General features: G+C 37.6%; 1 long non-coding RNA gene across 1 annotated transcript; it reads right to left on the bottom strand.

Moving 5' to 3' along the window:
* Positions 1-143: 143 nt before the first annotated feature.
* On the bottom strand, positions 144-20,705 carry LOC146767536 (uncharacterized). Its single transcript, XR_014954708.1, has 3 exons — positions 10,124-20,705; positions 8,742-8,824; positions 144-7,661 (listed from the first exon to the last, which is right to left on the bottom strand). It is a non-coding gene; the product is annotated as an uncharacterized LOC146767536 (long non-coding RNA).
* Positions 20,706-21,189: the final 484 nt, after the last annotated feature.

Raw genomic sequence — 21,189 nt, forward strand, 5'->3', positions numbered from 1 at the left:
ATAGCAGTACAATGCCAGAGCATGGAGATAATTAATCAAATTAAACTTTTACCAGCGAAATGGATATTCCTTATTTAGTCTGCATGCTTATAGGTGTAGGAAAAGAATTCATTAACACTGTTTATTAGGAGAAGATGAATGGCCTGGATGTGGAAACAACCATGGCCAAATGATTTGGAAGGGTTAAAAAAATAAGCATTCTCTACTTTTCAAAATACTGTGTATGTCTGAAGACATGAATTTCACAAAAGGTACTAAGTGCTTTAAGTGGTTTAACATATTCTAATAGAGACAGTGAACTGTGAAAGAAAACTCTTCTCTGAAATGAATGAGAAACAAGTGTATTCATTTTCACAGATGTTGCTAAAAACATCTGTTACTTAAAGCTGCATCAGCTTGAATACTATTCTTAACTCTCTCTCACTCTTCATTTTTCTAATGGCTGATTTCACTAGGTATTGATTTCTGTGTGTAGAAACTCAGTAATATATGACATTGCTATACACTGCTAAGTTTTTAGAAATGTGTGGGTGTTTATGAGTCTTAGCTTGCAAAGCAAAATCTGTACATGCACAAAAGGGCTCTGGTCAAATGGGTTCACACAGATGATCTCTCAGAAATTTGAGTGCTTAACCCCTTAGTAGGGGCCATATGGAGGCTGAGTCAGAAGCCTGAGCTCTTTAACAGAATCCCCACCTACTCTGATGGCTAATGGCAATGAGAAATGAATCAGTATCTTCTTTTTTTGCTACCTCGTATGAGAAGTGATGCAACAAATCTTTGCATTTCTTTTATAGTGTTTGGGACAGTGGTTTGTTTCCAGATGGCACGTTCACAGGTCTGGTACCAGCTGATCAGTGAGCTAGGATTCATGAAGAACTGTGTCATCTGTGTCAAGGCAGGAGATCAAAGAAGCCAATCCCTGAGGAAGACCAAGTAAAACAAGATCTAACATAAAATGAAATGGAGGGAATATCTGACTGGTTTTGTGTATAGTTTCCTATCTTCCCAGAGAAAAAATACTACATTTGTTTGTGCTTTTCTAACGTTGCATTACTAGTAGATCATTATCTCCAAATTTTGATTTCTTTCTCCTTCCCCCTGCTTTGCCCGTATTCAAGAAAATCTGCAGTGTTTATAAGCTAATGGATTGTCCAGTTTTCATGTTCATTATGATCTCTATGACCAACAGGTTTCATTCAGCTACATTTTGCAAGGGCTCACAGATTTTTAATATTTCACAGTGTAAGCTGTAACTCAGCAGCTTTATTTTCCTCCTGGCTGCATTTCATCTCCCTTCAGTACTACATGGCCATCACTTTTCTTCTGGAAACTCTACTCTCATCAGCAGTTCTACTGTTAATAAGGTAGCTGAAATTGTAGCCTTAGATTTCATTTGGTTTGTCCTGTTTGCCCCTCTGCAAAAGAAAGCTTTTCTGATAAAACCACAAAAACTGCTTTTGTGTTTCAGGAGTGGGGCAACATCATCTGATGCAGCTGCTGCCTTCAAGTCTCTTCAGATTAAATCACATTAATTTACTGCAGGATCATTATAAAGACATTCAAGGACGCTTGTGTACTCAGAAATCACATTTACCAGCTAACTGAATGGCTGAATGTAGAGGAAATTACAACTTTCTTCTCTGAAATCATAGGCCTCTTCCACTTAAACAAGAGAACTTTTACTGGCTGAGGGCTACTAGAAGGCATAATCTAGAGCTCCACATCATGTCTATAATGCCTCAAACCAAGTAAAGTACACTGTTGTAAAATTTTACTAAAAATTGCATTATTGGTAGAGATTCCTGTGGAAAATTACAAAACATTATCACAAAGAAGATGGAGTACAGTGAAAAACAGAAACAAACCATAGAGGTAAAAGACAAAGGATTGAAGGAAAATTAAAAGAGCCCAATACATGAGATTTCAGTAAAATGAGATTCCAGGATCACATGATTGTTCTCTACATTTATCTGAAAGGCTTCAGGAGTAGAAAATTATTTCTATGTAGTACAGGTGGAAGCACATATAATAACAGTTAGATAAAATAAAACAAACTCCACACCAAAATGGAGTTCAAAGGTTGTGATGCTTTTTCAAGCAGGAAACTTTTTAACAGAAAAAGATTCACTACAATGCCTCTAATGAGCTATATACTCTGCAAAAAAAAAAAAAAAAATCAGGAAACATCTGTTTTTCTACTCATAATTATATTTTATTCAGTAATTTTGAAGAAATATTGAAGTGTTTTCCCAATTGTTATGTGAGACTTTGAAAACAAACCTGAACAAAGCACCAAAAATAGTAGGGATAGACAGCATAGTGTCAGTGGACTAGGTTATAAGATTTAATAAATCTATTCCACAATTGATTTCCATTGAGCTATGAACTCTCACAGAATTTGAGTTGTTTTGTAGTTTTGAAGTCTCACATTACTTCAATGGAACCCAGCTGAAATTTGCAATTAAGAGTTTTTCTGTTTGTTTGTTTTTTTTTGTTTTGTTTTTTTTTTTTTTTTTTTCGGGCTGTGTTTGGATTTAAATAATAAACTCTGATGATAACAGCATGGGGATGTTTGGGTAAATTCTGTGAAATACAATGTACATTTTTCATCTTCTTTTCCTTCCTGGTCACTCAAAAGAATCAGAAGCAATTAAAAGTCCCATTGTTCCAGTGCAGTAACTCTCCAAGACAGGGAATGCTTAACTCTTGAAGGAACACTTCACAGAAGGTTTGAGCTGTCTGCATCTGTCCCCAGGAACCAGTTACTTGGTAGTTAAATCATTGATTGTTATAAATAAATATGTAGGATAATTTGTACAATATTTTTTTAAAGACTTTCTTTCCTTGTCTATACAATAGACAAATATGTGTCCTTAAGTGCTTTACTGCCTAACATTATAAAATGGTTTGGATTGGAAAGATCTCTTGAGGTCATCTAGTTAATGAGCAGGAACCCCTTCAATGAGATCAGGCTGCTCAGAGCCCCATCCAGCCTAGTCTTGACTGTCTTCAGGGATGGGGCATCCACCACCTTGTCACATTGGCATTGTGACCTCAGGAAGAGACTAGCCAGGGGTTGTGGCAAAAATGAAATAAATAGGGACAAGTTCAAGGGAGTAGCTCAAAAAACAGCTTTAATAAAGGAACAACAAAAACCAGAAGGCCACATGCAGTATGGGGTGTCCTTGGAAATCCAGAAAATGGGGGAAACACAATGTAGAGGGAATGATCTGAGGGAATGACCCTCGGAAATCCAGAAAATGGGGGAAACACAATATATAGGGACCGATCTGAGGCCAGGGGACCAATCATGAATGAGAGCCAAGAACATTACCTTATATGTAGCATACTAACAAATAGTCAGGAAGAGGAACTTGAAACATGACCATATATGGAGTAACCATATTAGCATAACAATTCCCATAATCGCATTCTTCTCATCCTAATGATAAGGTTTTTCCCACAGGCTTAAGTAATGGTTATCTCAGGTTGGCTGACTCCCACACCATCTCTCTGGGCAGCCTCTTCCAGTGTTCCACCGGTCTCATCACAAAATTTTTTTTCCTATATCCAATCTAAATCTACCTACCCATTTTCATTTGCAGCCATTACTCCTTGACCCATTGCAGCAGGGTCTACTGCAAAATCCATTCCCATCTCTTTTATGAGCTGCTCTAAGCACTGAAAGGTGAAAATAAGGTTTCCTTGGAGTCTTCTCTACCTCAGGTTGAACAACCCTAATTCTCCCAACCTCTCTTCATAGCACAGATGCTCCATCCCTCTGATCATCTTCTTGTCCCTCCTCTGGACCAGCTCTAACAGATCCATGTCTTTCCTGTGCTGGGAGCCCAGGGCTGGATGCAGCCCTGCAGGTGGAGTCTTGCCAGAGCAGAGCAGAGGGTCAGAATCCCCTTCCTCATCCTGCTGGTCACACTGGTTTGGATGTAGCCCAAGATGTGTTGTCTTTCTGGACTGCAAACACACACTGCCAGCTCTTGTCCAGCCTTTCATCCACCAGTAGCCTCAAGTCTTTCTCAGCAGGTCTACTCTCAGTCCCTTCAGCCTCCATCTTGTATTGATACTGGGGGCTGCCCTAACCCAGATTCTGGACCTTGCACCTGGCTTTATAGTCTCTCATGAAGGTCACATGGTCCTACTTCTCAAGCTTGTCCAGATCCCTCTGGATGGTATCCCATCCCTCATGTGTGACAACCCCACCACTCAGCTTGGTGTGATCTGCAATTTATTGAGGGTGCACTCAATTCTACTGTCTATGACTTTGATCAGGATATAAAAGAGTACTGATCCCAGGCTGGGCTCCTGGGGGCTACCACTCATCATTGATCTTCATCTAGACATTGAGACATTGACCACTGATCTCTGGACATGATTGTGCAACAAATTTCCTATCCACTGAATGGTCCATCCATCAAATCCATACTCTTCCAATTTAGAGAGAAGGATGTTATGGGACAGTGAGTCCAGACTCATGATCTATGTATATCTTCCCCTTTCCACTAAAGTAGCAACTGCATCATAACTTGTACTGCTCTGGCTGACAGAAGGAGACACACTCAAGGATACATTTATACAACCATATAAAAACCCACAAAGATCTCTTTCCAAGGAATAGGATATAATTGGTTTCCAGCATGTAAAAGGTAGAAAAAAAAAATGAAGCGGTTTGGGATGAGGAGATCATTTTAAAAAATGGAGATGTTGGCAGAAATGCAGAAGACACAGGTCAGCAGTTGTCTAATACAAAACAGGTGAACTGTTGACTCAGGACAGGGATTGTGAAAGAGCTCAGTTTGGGGCACTGATGCTGTTGGTCTTTTTCCATGCCAAGAGGGTAGAATGGGAAAATTCACTGAATTTGAAGTAGCTGGGAGAGCAAAACTGGGAATAGGAAAATTCATAGGCACACACCCCAGTCCAGAAGGGAAGAAGAATAATTAGAATATAGCATTGCAGCACCAGCTGTGGAACAGCAAGGAGATGTCTCTTAGCCATAAAATCCACCAGACATAGGTAATTGATTTCATGGAAGTATTGTTAAGCAAGTTACTGAAGAATCACAATTCTTTTTATATGTATGAGTAGCTTTATTATAAATCCTATAGGATTCTTGAGATTCATTAGAAGGGAGGATCTGTAGATCTTTTAAAGACCATCTGTTTTGATTTTGAGATCATCACCTTGTCAGGTTATAAGGAACACTGTGTTCAGTAGAAAATTACAAATATAGTGTTAAAATTCATAGGATGTATTTTTCTAATTAATAATGCAGATGCCTTACTTTCCTCATTTTAAAATCTGTTTCAGGGAACAATTGAAGTCTTTCATTCTATTTTAAAGAGTCTTTTTTTCCCTTTGAAGAGTGTTGTCTTTAAACCAAGAATAATTTTTCTGCAGTTTTAAGCTCTGATTAATTTTTCCATCCAAATCAAGGAACCTGCCTCCTCCTATTTGATTCATTATTTGTCTGTTTAGAAATCTGAGCTGAACACCTTAAAATGCAATATTTACAGAACTGTCAAACTTTGTGATTTATGCATTGTAGACAATATGATTTGTGCAACATACATCAACATTACTTTTGAGGTTTCTTTCCAAACTGCAGAACCATAAAAGACTTTGATGTTTTTGCAAGACATTACTGAAGCAATTATACTTTGTTGCTAATAATTTTTATTATGACAGAATAAACATTAAACTTTGAAAATTTTTAAGTCAAAATATTCTTTAAATGTAACAGTTCAATATTTGAATTATACAAAAGAATCTTGGAGGGGCAGTAGGGAATCTCAGCTCATGGTTTGCATATGGGCACAACACATTTCTCATTAATGTTAATTGGATTTATAAGCCTGCATCAAAGGAAGAATATAGGCTTAAAAGTAACTTTCAGTCATGCTCAAATCTCACTCCTTCTTTGGCATTTTCTAGAGTTTTTCTAGAGTTTTTCTCAAACTCTGTTTTGAACTAAACAGAAGATTACTGTGAATCATAATAATGTATTGTTTAATCAATTTATCAAGGTCAGCAAAACTAGTCTACTTACATAGAGACCTCTGTTCTTTCCTAACAATATTCTGCATGCTCTCACTTGAAGGAATTTTATGAATTACATTAAGAAATAAAAAGATTTTTGTGTACTTTCCCTGAAACCACTGCCACTCTAGCTTGATCAGAAGGAAAACAGATAGGTGGCTTCCTCAGAATCCTGTAGCCCAATATCCTATCCCCTGCACCCTTCTTTCAGAACTGGAGACTGGTGAAAGGTTTGAATAATTAGCTCTTCTACCAGAATAACTTAATTATTTTAATGCATATTTCTTCAAATAAATGATGAAAACCAGCAATGCATCTCATTGTGACTACATTCAAGGCTCCACTTTCTATATTTCTATCCTTAACTACATGGGTGCATTATAAATCTGCAGTACTCAGGCTTGTATCCCTTTTTATATTGATATCTATTTATATAGATATAAATATATCTGGGCAAGGAGAAACTGATTGCTCTCTTGATCCCTGGAAGAGAGAGAACCAATGACACTAGCTGATGATCCCTTTAGCTGACTATCAGCAAACAGCTTCCCACAAGGAATCTGCTGTACCATGGCAAAGAGGATGAGAATTCTTTGCTGGCAACTGCTCACCCACAGCAGCACTTAGTGCTTTGCAAGCATCAGACAATCCTGAAATCAGAGTAGAATAATGAGAATAAACCCAAATCCTAGGCCCCTAAACTCTCGCTTCTTCCTGGGCTCATCTTTACTCCTGAATTCTCTGCCTTCTTCCCCCCAACAGTGAAGGAAGACAGGGAGTGGGGTCTGTGGTCAGTTCATCACATGTTGTCTCTTCCACTCCTTCCTTCTTTGGGGGAGGACTCCTCACACCCTTCCCCTGCTCCAGTGAGGGAGTCCCACATGAGATAACTCCTCCAACTGAGTACCTCCACAGGCTGCAGTTCTTTATGAACTTCTCCAGCAGAGGTCCATTTCCTTCAGGAACAAACAGCCAGAAGATGTGTCCCCCACGGGGTCACAAGTCCATGAGGCCATAGGTTCTGCCAGGAGCCTGTTCTAGCATGGTCTTCTCATAGAATCACAGCATCCTTTGGGCATGTACCTGATCTGTACAGGCTGTAGCTGGATCTCCCTTCCACCATGGAATTTCATGGCTGCCTCACCATGGTCTTCAACATAGGCTGCTGGGGAATCTCAGCTTTGGTTTCTGGAACAGCTCCAGCCCTGACCTTGGTGTCTGTAGGGTTGTTCCTCTCTCATATTCTCCCTCCTTCTTTCTCTGCCTCCAACGTCTCGTAAATAATAACTTTTTTTCCTTTTTACATATGCCTAACCCAGAGGCACTACCACCGTCACTGATGGATTCAGCCTGGGCCAGTGGCAGGTCTATCTTGGAGCCAACTGCATTGGCTCAATTGGACATAGGGGAATCTTCTGGCAGCTGCTCACTGAAGCCACTCTGGGAGAAGCATGCCCAGGAAACAGTTATACTGGTGGGCTATCCAGGTGTCTAAGGTTTGGTAAGATTTTAGTCAGTGTTAATCCTTCCTCATTTATTTTTATAAAACACAAACTGTTATTCCAATGTCTGTCTTGCAAAATATTCTTCTGAACTACAGACATCTGTTCAAAGAGAATAAGAAGAGAGTGTATATAATGCATGATGTTTATTGTAGAATGCAGCACAGTTATGCAAGTAGACATTAAAATAGTTACTGCATCATACAGTACTGTATTCCTTTATTGGGGATTAGAAAAAGGATTAGACCTTCTTCCTTTCTATTGTAGATCTAGTTTTGATTAATTTATGCTTTCAGCATATCTGGAATGTAGTCAATCAAGGACTAAATGCAAAGTCACTACTTATTTGTTTCATCCTGCATCTTTTATGCTACATAGTCAAATTAATACACATCATACTTCTTTTTGACAATCCTCAAATTGCTAAGCACCTTCTCTTGTTATGATAACAATTTATCCTTGAGTCTTTAAAGGCTTTGGGTCTCAGCCTTCATTATAGTCTGTGCTTTAAAAGCTGAGTTGGTAGGACAACAGATTAAATTCAGTTAGTGTTTGGATATCATCTTGGCAAACTTCAGTGTGACTGTAATAATTGTCAAATCAAATGCTCAGTTGCCAGAAGAGTTTCTATGGAATTGAAATTCTTTTCTGCATTGGTGAGACTTTCAATTTTTAGCCACAAGAATTTAAAAAAATAAAATCTGGAGGACTGCCTCATAGATATACATGTTTCTTCCCCCACCTCTTAGAATTTCATACAAATTTGAATTTTTTCACTTACATTTTAAAAAGAAGAACAATTTACACATTGTGCAAAAGAATTTTTACAGTTAGGACTACAAGGCAGGGATCAGACAGGATAAGACCCTCTGCATAAAGGTGAAGTACAGCATTACAGTAAAGATGGCACAGATGCGCATCTCAAGATCAAAAAGAAAAAAATATGGTGAGAAAGGGAGAATTGTTGGTTAAAAGTCCATGAAGAATTGTTCCCATGGTGCACTGGTGCATCTGTTGTAGATTTGCCTATATTTATACTGGCAGTTTTAGAGATATTTACTCAGGTGAGCATCTGTAGATAAGATCCTAGCTGAACTGTGAGGTGAAACAAGGTGGTGAGATGCTGGTGCCATAGTTGCACTTTTAAGACAGTAATAAATAATGTAGAAAATAAAAGTTTACCAGATATTAGACAGCAGGATCTCCTCTCTCCCACAGAAATTTGATAGCATGTAGTTCCCAAACATCCCAATTTTTGCAGTAGTCTGAAAAACAACCATTGGAAAGATCCTGTCCATCTGTGCAGAAGATATCAATAGCAATATTGGTTTTGATTTTTTAATGCTTATTGTCAATTTTATTGGTGAAATACTAAAAAAATCTAACTTATGAAATATCTTCCTAACATTAGATTCAGGCAGACATACTGTTATTTTTATTTTCAGAAAAGAGAAATGAAAAGAAATAACAGTGTATCATTCTTTTGCTATGATCTTCCATTTTATCCTGTGGGAAAGGACATAGAATAATTTAAACCACAGAATGGAAGCTCATTCAGTTCCTTTTCTCTTTTTTAAGGATGACAGAAACTTATATATAATTTCATCACATACTTCTGCAGTCAACAGCACCTTCACTGCTGAAAACTGACCTTCAGTTCTCTCACGAACACCATCATAAATCCATTTCACTGCTTGATATGGTTGGTTGAATTACAAATTATTGCCTTATTGCCTCTGATTTCAAGCAATGCTATGGTCAGCCTAGGTGCCATATCTGGACACCTCTGTCTCATGGGTGGTTGTCACAATAAATCCAGAATGATTAAATTAGTTATTTAAGGTATATAGCCCATTTTATGCATACTGACCTACAATATAATAATAAGGTAATAAAATGTAGTACAAGTTGAGCTTTAGATCTGTTTCCATATCATGGTATTTTTTAATGTGAACACATGTAAATGTTGTAAGAATGTGACCCACAGGTCTAGCTCAACAAAGCCTCTCCAAGAGCCAGTGCTGTTCTGCTGTCTTTGCTGTACTTTCTGGACCACACCTACTGTTTGGGGTAAGGGTAATAATTTAAATTTTAAGAGCTTTTAATATCTTGATTAGAATTCTATGTGACAGTTTCAAAAATAATGACATGATTATTGCCTTCTATTAAATTCTGTATATTTTTAAATTAACTTTTGATTAGCATTTTCAATCCATGGGCTTTCCTCTGCTTTTTCTGTATTTTGGGTGTTTTTGTTTCCATGAGAGAAATCTTTCTAGTAGGAGAATCATAAAGCCTATGACTTTGAAGATCAAAATTCTCCTCTCTGCATCACAATTTGCTGTAAGTATGATTTAGGCAAGTTTCTTCTTTGATTTATTTTCCAGAAACATTAATTTTATCAGTACACTTTACATGACTATTGTTCATATCATTTTGCACATTCATTCAGACACCTTCATATAGAAATGGTAGGATTATTTAAGATAAAAATGTTTTTCTGTGTCAAAATTACAATAACTGTATATATAAAAGCATTTTTATATAGGACTATTTGTGCTTACCCAGATGGTAGAGGATGTCTTTGGCAGGCCAAGAAACACCCTTACTGCTCCTCTTTCTTTCAGTAATTCTTAGAGGCATACAAACTGGAAGACCCCTGCCTGCAGCATTTGCATTGCTTTGGCTCACAGGAACTGCAAAATCAGACTAAAATCCTGCTGAAAAAGGCACTGAACACACAGCTATTGGAAAATAATGTCCTGAGATTGTTTGGCCCTTATCTTGTGATTATCTAGTACATTTCACAGAACTTCTATGAATGTTCAGTTAGAGCCTTTACAATCCTATGATATGGTTACAAAGAAGAGTTGAATGGACATGTTTTGAACATTTTTATTCAGATTTTTCATCTGACTGAACCTTGCATTTCAATGACCATGAATAAAAATCAAGACTTCACATGCTGACAGTCTGCCCTTGTGTGAACAATCCTTTCTTCTTAAAGCCCTCTTAATTGTGCTGAAGATAAGACACCTGACAAACAGCTGCCAGGAAATTCAGAAATACTTTTGTTGGTTACTTATTGTTGTTGTTTTTCCTTAAATTATTTATAAATGTGTAATGTTCATAACTTTCACAGATTTCTTGCAAGAGATTTTTATGCAATATTAAGACATAATTGAAATATCACAATTTTGCTTTTAAAATGCTTGCTGAGCATTTTTAAAGCCATTCATTACACTTACAATATTATATTGATCTTCGAGGAAAAAAAAAAAAGGCAGGTTCAAACAAATGACCTAAACTTCTATACTATTCAACATCTGTTCAATAGTCAAAAATATTTTCTCCTAACTGCATAACTTAACCCTTAACCATACAGAGCCCCAGCCTGGACCTCCATGGGCTGCAGGGACACAGCTGCCTCACCATGGTCTGCCCCAGGCTGCAGGGGAACCTCTGCTCCTGTACCTGGAGCACCTTTCCTTCACCAAAATCTGCTCAGATGTTTTCCTCATGTGTTCTCTCCCCTGCCTTCAGCTGCAATTGTAGATTCCTGCCCTGCACCCCACCCTTACACCACAGGTGTCACCACTGCCTCCGAGGGGTTCAGCCTTGGCAGGTCTGTCCCAGAGCTGGCTGGCACGGGCTCTCTCAGACATGGGGGAATTTCCTGACAGTTTGTCACAAAATCCAACCCATGCAAACCCAACACATTAATATCTGACAAATTTAATATCAAAGTATTTAGTATTGATGGTTAAAGAAAAAAAAAATTGAAAAATTGTCACAGATCTATGCTTTATAATATATTTAAATAGAAGCTAAAAAAAACCCTCTCTCTTTTTACTTTCCTGTCTCTGCCCAATAAATATTCCTCAGTTCCTCAGGATTTTTGAAAATTCTCCCTGGTTTTTTTTTTTTTGGTTTTTAAATTATTTTTTAAAGTTTTTAGATTAACCAGCAGATCTCTGATTAAATAAACTAATATTTAATAAAAGCAGAAAGGATAGGACTGCTTAAAAGCAGTAAATCACAACCACCAAAAATACAAGGAAGCTTTATGGATTAATATCTGGGATATGTTAATTGATGCATTCTCTAGTGGATTTTAAGAACATGCAAATAATGCTACCTAAAATGAAAGCATGTGTCATTATCTCCAAGAGTTCCCAGAAGCCCAGTAACAGTGCTAAATGACAGCATAGTGTGAATGTGAAGCAGCTGTGAATAGCTGTTTAATACTATCACTCTAGGCAAACAACATAACAAAAACCAGCTCAACTCAGAAAATGTCCATTACATTTTCTGTTTATTTTTCTGCATCATTAAAAAAAAAAAAAAAAAAAGGTAGTAAAAACTCCAATCTCCTCACCTCTCTTCTTGCATCCTGGCATTACAAGGCCTTTGTCATGTGCAATTTTCATGTTGCAGAAATAATTCATCTTGCTCTTTTACGTCTTGCTGACACAAGCATCAATGTGTGCTAGATTATTAAACCAGTTGTCTCACTTGACTGGACTTTAAGACAGAATTCCCTTGTAGCCAAGTGCAAAATTCTTCTCAGAGAAGACACTTGGCTGTGTGTGAAATATGTGCTGCAATATGTGCAGCTGCTGAGCCTTCCTAGCTCTTTCTTTGCGCTGCTCTGTTGTGCTTGTGGTACCAAAGTGCTGGAAACCTTCCTAAGGTCAAACAGTCCCAGGGAAAGCTGAAGAGAGTAAGCTTAGATGTTCTTGTCTGACAGATACTTTTCTCTGAACTGACTTCCAAAGACATTGTCTATCTGTCTAAAACCTCTCTTTTGTTGGCTGCTTTATGCTGCTTAAATGCTTTAAGTGGTTATGTAGAGTAAACATGGTTTCCAACTGGTGGGAAAAATGATGTGCTCTGACTCCAGTGATTTCAGAAGGCTATTTAATTACTTTATTATACTATATTATACTAAAACTATATTACACTGTATTACACTAACAAGAACTATCACTAATTCTAACTAGAGAACCTGTGACTCTGCCGAGAGTCCTGACACACACGTGGATCCAATTGGTCAATGAATCCAAACAACCATCAGCAGAGTCCAATTAACAAATCACTCTTTGGTAAACAATTTACATAACACATTCTACGTGTGCACAACAATCAGGATCAGCAAGTGAGAGAATTGTTTTTCTTCTTTCTCTCTCTATTGCTTCTCTCACAGCTTCTCCCAGGAGAAATCCTGAGAAAGCCAAGCCTCTCTCTGTTCAGAGGACACATGAATACTACAGTTATACTCAGTGACACATGGTGACAGGAGAAGGATGGAGCTCACCAGAGAACTAAGGAAGGGCCAAGGAGATTGCATAGGGCTAAGAATCATCCCTCAGATGACTGAACCTGTAGGAAGAGTGGGTAGCTGAGAGAAGATGTGGTATCATGTTACTTAGGGCATAAGAGGTACTCACTCTCCATTTCCAGCAAGTTATATATTTCTTCAATATTAGCTGAAAAACACAATTAATGTTTCAGAGAAAGGTAAAGATTTTGGAGACATATAAATTATTAATTTAGATTATTCCCTTAATCACCATAAGTTTTACATCTACTTGTTTGGGAAGGTCACCTTTTGTTGACTTCCTGAATTCTTGCTCTTGAGTTTACTCAGAAGTTTGCATAAATATTTAGAAGCTGACTTCTGTGTCCTCTTCATTTCATGTAGCCTAGAAAAATAAAATAAATAACGCAACCTATTTTCTTCCATAATAAGTGCACTAAAAGAAAATGAGGAGACACACTGTGCATATGGAATAGTACATGTTCCTTCAAGACATCTTATAGTAAGTTAACATGAAAGGATAAATAAAGACTGAAGTATGACTTTTCCCTATTTTGATAGAAAGCTGGAGAATTGTTAATCTGTTAGTATTGACAGACAGGTGAGCTTTTTCCTACATGTAAGGATTTGAGTAGTTTCTTCTGGTTTTGGATGGCACTAAAATAATTGTATCCATTTCTATGCTGTTCCATTTTTGCTGCTCCATTGCTCCAGATGTGGTGTGTAGGAGCAGGGATGGTCCTGCTGTGACAAGAACTGCAGAGAAAAGAAAGCCTATACCACAAGTTCCCTGCTTGGCTGTACTTCATTCTGCAACCCATGTGGAAGATAGACAAGATTCCTGCTCTCTCACTGTTTTAGTGATAAGCTCATATTACACATCTTCTGTTAAATAGGCAAATATTCTGCCTGTGTGTGATTTATACTGACTCTGGAACTTAGAATTTTTATTTGGATCAAGTCATTTGGCTTATGTAGAAACAGAGAATCTCATCCCTGTCGTACTTTGAATAAAGTTATGCTGAAGTTCTGGCTGGTACCAGGGAAGATGCATATTTAGGTCAATGTGGAACTCAGTGCTTGTAGAGTGTTAGTAAAAATTACTGTGTTTTTATGTCTCTCTTCAGCTTTCTTCAGTCATTCCTGGCCAGTAGATCCCTTGCCAATGATTCCAAACTATGCTTTGAGGAGTGAAGAACCAAGCTGCCCTTCACCACTCCAACAGGATTGGTAACACACACTACTGGGACAAGTGAAGACAAGAGTGCACTTGGATGCCCCTCTGAAAATTGTTCTTCTGGACAGGCATTGGCATTGCTTTCCACAAAGTGAATTCCTAAGTAGTATGTGGAGTTTCTGGTATTTCTCAGATTTAGGATAGGATTTATTTGACTTGCTGATGAGCTATTAAAAGGTTTTTCTCTTTTTCTTTTCTTTAGTAGGTTGCTAAATATGAGATGGAATGTTGCATAATCTCCAAGAATGGAGATATGTTTAGGGCCTTCAATCCCTCACTGTTATCCCTCCTTTTGATTATTCTGCCTGTATTTATGGGAGGTAAAAGGGAATGTTAATTCAATGGATCTGCCAGGCATTCAGCATGTGAACCTAGATAAAGAAACCAAATAGCTCTGCTAATCTGGGCAGAAGAGAATTTCTCTACTGTTATTCCAAGAGCTTGATTATTTTGTTGTTTGGAAGTGCTGGGCATAAAGCTGATGGAAAAGTAGTCTTCTTGGATCTACCCTCCAAGACAATGAAGAGTGAAATACTGCAAATAACAGGGCATGTTTTCACCCTGCAAAGTAATCTTTGTTAACCATATCCTGGGTCCAACCCATCACTGGGATCTCAAGAAAAACTGGAAATTACAAAATAGCAATAAAAGCTAGATTAAAGGTATTCCCACTGCAAGAAACTATGAAAAATTGTGCAATACACTTACAGATAGAAGAAAAAGTCTGTGAAAGAGCCTAAAAATCACTACACTTTGTCCATCCTGATCCTTTGTGTCGGTCTTACCAACAGTATAAAGTTTAAAACAAGTGCTGGGTTCTGCACATGGCATGGGGCAGCCCTGGTTGTGTGTGTAGACTGGGGAATGAGAGGCTGGAGAGCAGCACTGTGGAAAGGCACCTGGAAGTTCTGATCAAGAGAAAATTAAATGTGAGTCGGCAGTGCCCTGGCAGCCAGGAGAGCCAGCCCTGACCTGGGGGGCATCAGGCACAGCATGGCCAGCCAGGCAAGGGAGGGGATTGTCCTGCTCTGCTCTGGGCTGGGGCAGCCTCACCTCGAGTGCTGGGGGCAGTGTTGGGTGCCACCATATAAAAGAGACTGTCCAAAGGAGGGCCATGAAGATGGTGAAGGGTGTGGAGTGGAAGGTGTATGAGGAACAGCTGAGGTCACTTGGTCAGTTCAGCCTGGAGAAGAGGAGACTGAGAGGAGACCTCACTGGAGTTACAGCTTCCTTGTGAGGGGATCTGGAGGGGCAGGTACAGATCTCACCACTCTGGTGACCAGTAACAAGACACAAGGAAATGAGATGAAGCTGAGTCAGGGGAGGTTTAGGCTGGATATCAGGAAAAGGTTTTTCTCCAGAGAGCGATTGGACGCTGGAACAGCTCCTCAGGGAAGTGGTCACAGCAGCAAGCCTGACTGAGTTCTAGAAGCATTTGGACAATGCTCTCAGGCCTGTCATGGGATTTTTGGGGTGTCCTATGCAGATCCAGGAGTTGGATTCAATGATCCTGCTTGGTCCCTTCTAACTCAGCCTATTCTATGATTCTTCTATGTGTCCCTTCTTTCTCTGTATCCTAATTCTTTGATTTTCTTTCCACTTGCCTTCTTTCATCTCATAAGCTATCTTCCAAGTTACTGTCAGCCAACAGTATTTTCTTGCTTTCCCAAATGTCTCTGTGGATGATCAGTGTGCACTGCTCTGGGTGTTGGCAGTAAAGAAAAATTTACTACAATTTTGCTCACTGAGCACCAGCTCCACACATCTATTACAATCCGAGTCAATCTCTGCTCTTAACTCCCTCCTGGTCTAATGAACAGTGATAATAATGTGTAGACCAACAGAACACACTGGAAAAATATCCTGAACTACAAAGCTGCTGAAAGATGAAAATTCTTTATTTTTCTAAACATTTAATTGAATTAATTCAGTTCTTCTTAGGGCCATTTTCATACTTATTCAGTCCTCAGAGCAGAAGGCATCAGCTCAGTCTGCATTGTAAATTAGAACAGTTACACAGCATATGGTCACTTGGAGGAAATAAACTCTCCATTGATAGCCCTACTCTTGAGCTAAATAATGTTAAATTTGACCTTGGTTAGCATTCTGCAAAATGGCTACAAAGAATTAATAAGTTAAAAAAAGACTGGGCTCAAAAGTTAGTAGTCAATAGTTTCTACTCTCTGAAGACTGGTTAGAAATGAAGTCCCCCAGGGTCTATTCTGGGACATTGTTTTTTTAATATCTTTATAAATTAGTTGGAAATAGAATAGAGCTCCATCAAATTTGCAGATGACACCAAAACAGAAGGTGCAGTTCATAAGTTTGAGGGTCCAATTGCCTTTCAGAACAAGACTAGACAAAGCCCCAAGTATGTTCTGAATTCAATTATTACCTTGCTTTGAATAATTTTGCAGGTTCCAATTCTGGGGTTCCAATGGATTTCCCCAAAGGATGCTGATTATAACTCTATAAAGGGAAATCAGCAGTGTCATGAGCAGTTTATCTCACACACTTCTTGGCAGTTGCTTCTCAGGATGATTCAGAATGAGACCTTCAGCCTGGGAAACTGATACTTAATGTAATTTCCTAACAGATTTCCTAAGGAGCTGGGGACAGAGTCAGCCCTAGTCCAACACTAAACTTACATCTTTGGTAAGATGTCTCACTTGATTTTTAAAAAATTGTGTTAGAGTTGGGATTGATTATGATGACTAGGAAGTTAATGTCAAATAATTTTAACATGTGGACAAATATGGGTCTTTAAATTGTTATTTCTGTTAATAAGTGTGGGCAGGTTTTTTGCCTATGACAAAGAGAATACTGTCAGTTGGCAGCCCTTTCTAAATATTTTAAGAATGGAGATTTATTATAGAAAACTAAATAATTCACGTGCAGATTATGACACTGTACCATCATTTGAGTAAACAGTTGCTGACATTAATGGCAGAGCAGCTATGAGTTCCCTGCTGTCTACCTGTGATTAGAATTGAGTGAATAGCAGAAATTTCAAAGAATATTGATTTGATAATATTCATTGCTATGTTGTGTTCCCTGGATCAGAAGATTGGAAAGTTCTTTGTGTACTTACTAGCCTGAAAAATTTAAAAATAATGCTACTTTTTTATAATAATAAGCATACATATTTGCATCTCAGATCCTTTTAGAGGCTATTTAGCATATAGAAGGATAACTTATAATAATTAGGAGAAACACTAATGTGAGTCTAAAATAAAAATAATACTGACAGACAAAGTGTTTATTTAATTTAGGTTCTCTACCCACTCAGGAGAGAATTTGACTGTGATGTGTGTGTCTAGGGGCTGAACTTTTGATAGCTAGGCTACTTACCTAATAGAGCAATTTACATAAGTGTGAAGAATGGTCGTCTCTTATCCCAAGACTTACAAAATAAAAAGATATTCTGGAAAACGTTGTACTGTAGAATTCATTAAAAATGGTCCAAGTAGAGAATGGCTGAGATTCTGCAGGATGTCATGCTGTCTGATCAGACAGACTGTCTATTGCTTTCTATCCTTTGTACTGTGCATCAAAATACTTATGAAAAATAAATGTACTACTACAATGTTCAATAGAAATTAATTGTATAGTGAGGTATTTCCCATGGCTACCTTTAAAGGGAGAATCAGCACACATTGAGCTAACATGAATAAAAAATATTACAGGAACATCATAATTCCCACCAAGTTCTATCCAGCTAATGGATTTTAGCCAGAGAAATGCCATGTGCTTTTTAAAAGGAAGACAGCCTAAACATTAGGAAGACTTTTATAAGCTTAGGCCAAAAATAACTTACAATGTGTTACTTGCCTTACTGATGTATATTATATAAAACTCTGATCTGAGCCTGCTCCTGTTGTATCAATATATCAGATTGCAGAAAATGGTTGTCTTGCATTTCATGAGTGTTCCACTTAAGAGGTCTTAAACACTGGGCCTATGTTGTACAAAATACTGCTGAAAAGTGTTGGTTTGAATAAGGATGTGTCTTATCCCTGTTTAGCACTGATTATCATGTATGACACTGATGGAAATTATATGCAAGCACTCATGTCAGAAAACTAAAACTGGTTATGGTGAGATCAATGGGAAATTGTCCTTAAGAGAGAGCTGTTCTGAGCCATTACTTTCTTGTTTACAAGCTCATCCCACACCACTATTTTGACAGAGAAAGCACAATGAGGTGTAGGACAAAAGGAGGTCAGGAGTGTGATTATGTAGACCTTGGAGCACAGTTTTATTGCATTTGGGGAGTTTCCTGGTGTCTGTTGAAAAGTCTGTCCTGCCTGTGTTGAAGTTACGGAGTATCATGGTGAGCAGAGGTGCAGCCCAAGCAAGGTCTAGTCTGCTAAATCTGACTATTTTCCCCCAGTTTTATTACAGGTTTGACCTAAATTTCTGGTTAAAAATCTAATTTCTGATTTTTGGTACCACAGAGAAAAAGACTTTTGTGAAATAGTGTATTTTGAGCTGTATGTTTGGTTTCGTTGATTTTGTTTTGGTACTGCTTTGGGTTTTGTAGTTTGGTTTTGATTTTGTTTCTTCCTCCAGTGATCTTGGATTACAGAAGATCTTATGATTTGGAAGGACCTCCAGTGCAGTATTTCATATCTGTTTGTTACAACTGAGGCACTAAGAATCTAAGCATTAAATCTAAGGATTTAAATCTTTCTAGTACAGAGATACTTAACAGACCTAAGTGGAAAAGAATTTTGAATGTAATTAAAATAAACAAATTTAAGAAGTTATATAACAAAGGAAGAGGTTATATAGCTATATAGGAAAAACATCTATATGAAGTTACTAAGTTATATATAGACATGTGTCAAGACAGCACTTGACATAAAGAAATGAGATGTACATACACCATGGTTGTTTATTATTAGTTTCTTAGTTATGCTCTTTGTTTTGCCTGTGCTGCATGCATACAGGGTATAACAATAGTTTCTGATATGAAACTACAGGCACAGTGACATTCCACTATGTTTCAACAGAATTTCAAGGGTCCAAACAATACCATTTTTCACCATCTAAAATTTTCTGCTTGTTTATTACATATTTGACTTAAGTTACTAGTGTTAGCTTAATATGAAACTAGGAAAAGTAACTTTAGCACTTAGATGAGTGTACTTACATGCAGTTTCTGAGACTATAAAAATTATAATATTGGAAAATTTTGAATATTTTTCCCTATATATTCTTTATCTTCTTACTAGAGACCAAATATTTGAAAAAAAATTTTTTGTATTGTTTCTGCAAGTTGAGACAGTTAATACTGGAGAGGGTACAAATCCCATCATACGTTTATGTGAATAATAAATAAAAGGCAATGGTCCGTTATCACAAATACACTCTGAGAACAAAGAATGTTTTATTAGGTTTACCTTGTTATGGTATTATAGCTTTCTTTTGTGAGGGTTATTCAAGCATGCAACCATTGGTGTCTTTATTAAACATAATAAAGTTTATTAGTATAATAATGGGCAATGAATAATACTTTTGAAATAGCAAATAGGCAGTAAAAAATTGCATAAGGTCAAAACTGTATGATCAAAAGCTATTGTGTCTTTAAAAGAAAAGGGGATTTGCAGTCCAGTCTTCATGTGTTTAATGGGTGAAAAAAGTAAAAAAGATAGACAAATTGCACTCAATAAAATAATAAAGAAATGACATTTTGGTTATTATTCTGTAGAGGTTTTCTGTCTGTGTTTGATAACTTTTTCTTATACCCTTGGAAGTATCTAGAACTTTTTATGGGGACCAGACGAATAACATTTTTGACACACTGAAAATATGTTAGCAGCTTTCTTCTTGAGTGTTTCACATTCTTTCACTTGATTCCTTGCTCAGTATGAAGCAAGCACACCATACTCAGTGAACTCTGTAAGACTTTGAAATTAGTATTAACTCCATTCATTAGAGAATTCCATGACTTTTGAAGTGTCAGGTGTCATAAAGAATGAATTAACTCTCAATTTCTTTTTTTTCCCCCTCCATGTGGGAAAGCTTTAATGGAATATGAAAGAGATCTTCAGTGGCCAGACTTAGTAAATGAGTATGAGGGGACAGTAGCAGAATGCATCTTCACTTTGCTTTTGCAAAGTCTCACCTTAGTGACCTGTTTTCAGCAGCTGATCTTGTCCTGTACTGTGGTATCCTACCAGATTTCATATACAGACTAACTGTACTTACTCCACTTCCCCTTATTCTGACATGTCATACTGTGGATGCTTTTTGCAAGAGGCTGTTTAATGGATTTCTTGCACCAGTAGGTATTGCTGTTGCATTGTGGGCTGTCACTTGCTGGTGATACATTGTTCTCTTTTAAATCAGTCAGTTTATATAGATTCTATCCCATACGTAAATAGGAACAGCGATAATTGAAACAGCAGCAACAGATGAACATCAAAATCATTATTTTGTTAAAACAATAAAATGGATACAATACACTTTGGAAAACAGAGGGAAGAACATGGTAACAGCTCTTGTCTTCTATCCAAGCTCCACTGTGAAATCAGAAGATGTTTTGTGGGGGGCTCTTGTTGAGAAGCCAAGAGCAAGTTCAGCCGTTTCTCTTGGCTCAGCTCTTCTCCCAGTATTTAAGTATCTAACACTTAATGCCAGATGTGCAGGTGTCCTTAGAGTGGGAGCCTCTTTCACCCTGTTGCCATTGTTCCATGCAGTTCGAGAACTGTTCTCTCTTTTTTACTACCTAAGGTAGTAGCAGCAAAGTGAAAATTATGTGGCAGCTAGGATGCATTGCATCCTTTTAGGATAAAGATATTTTAATATTTTACATAATATTTCAGCTATCATAATCGTATTGAGACCTGATGGTTCCTGTCACATGAGGTACTATATAAAACATCATTAATAATGTTGACAACTTCAGGGGAATGGTAGTAGAATTCTGTGGTAAAACAATTGCTCTTAATGAATTTTTTTTTTCCTGATAAGTTTCTCAACACCAAAAAAGAAGTCTGTACTTCAGCTCCAGCTTGGATAGCAGTAGCATATCTGCCCTCCTTATTGATCTGATCTATAAATACATT

This window comes from Lonchura striata, chromosome 4, assembly GCF_050655825.1.
Source record: "Lonchura striata isolate lonStrDom1 chromosome 4, ASM5065582v1, whole genome shotgun sequence".
Classification (NCBI taxonomy): domain Eukaryota; kingdom Metazoa; phylum Chordata; class Aves; order Passeriformes; family Estrildidae; genus Lonchura; species Lonchura striata.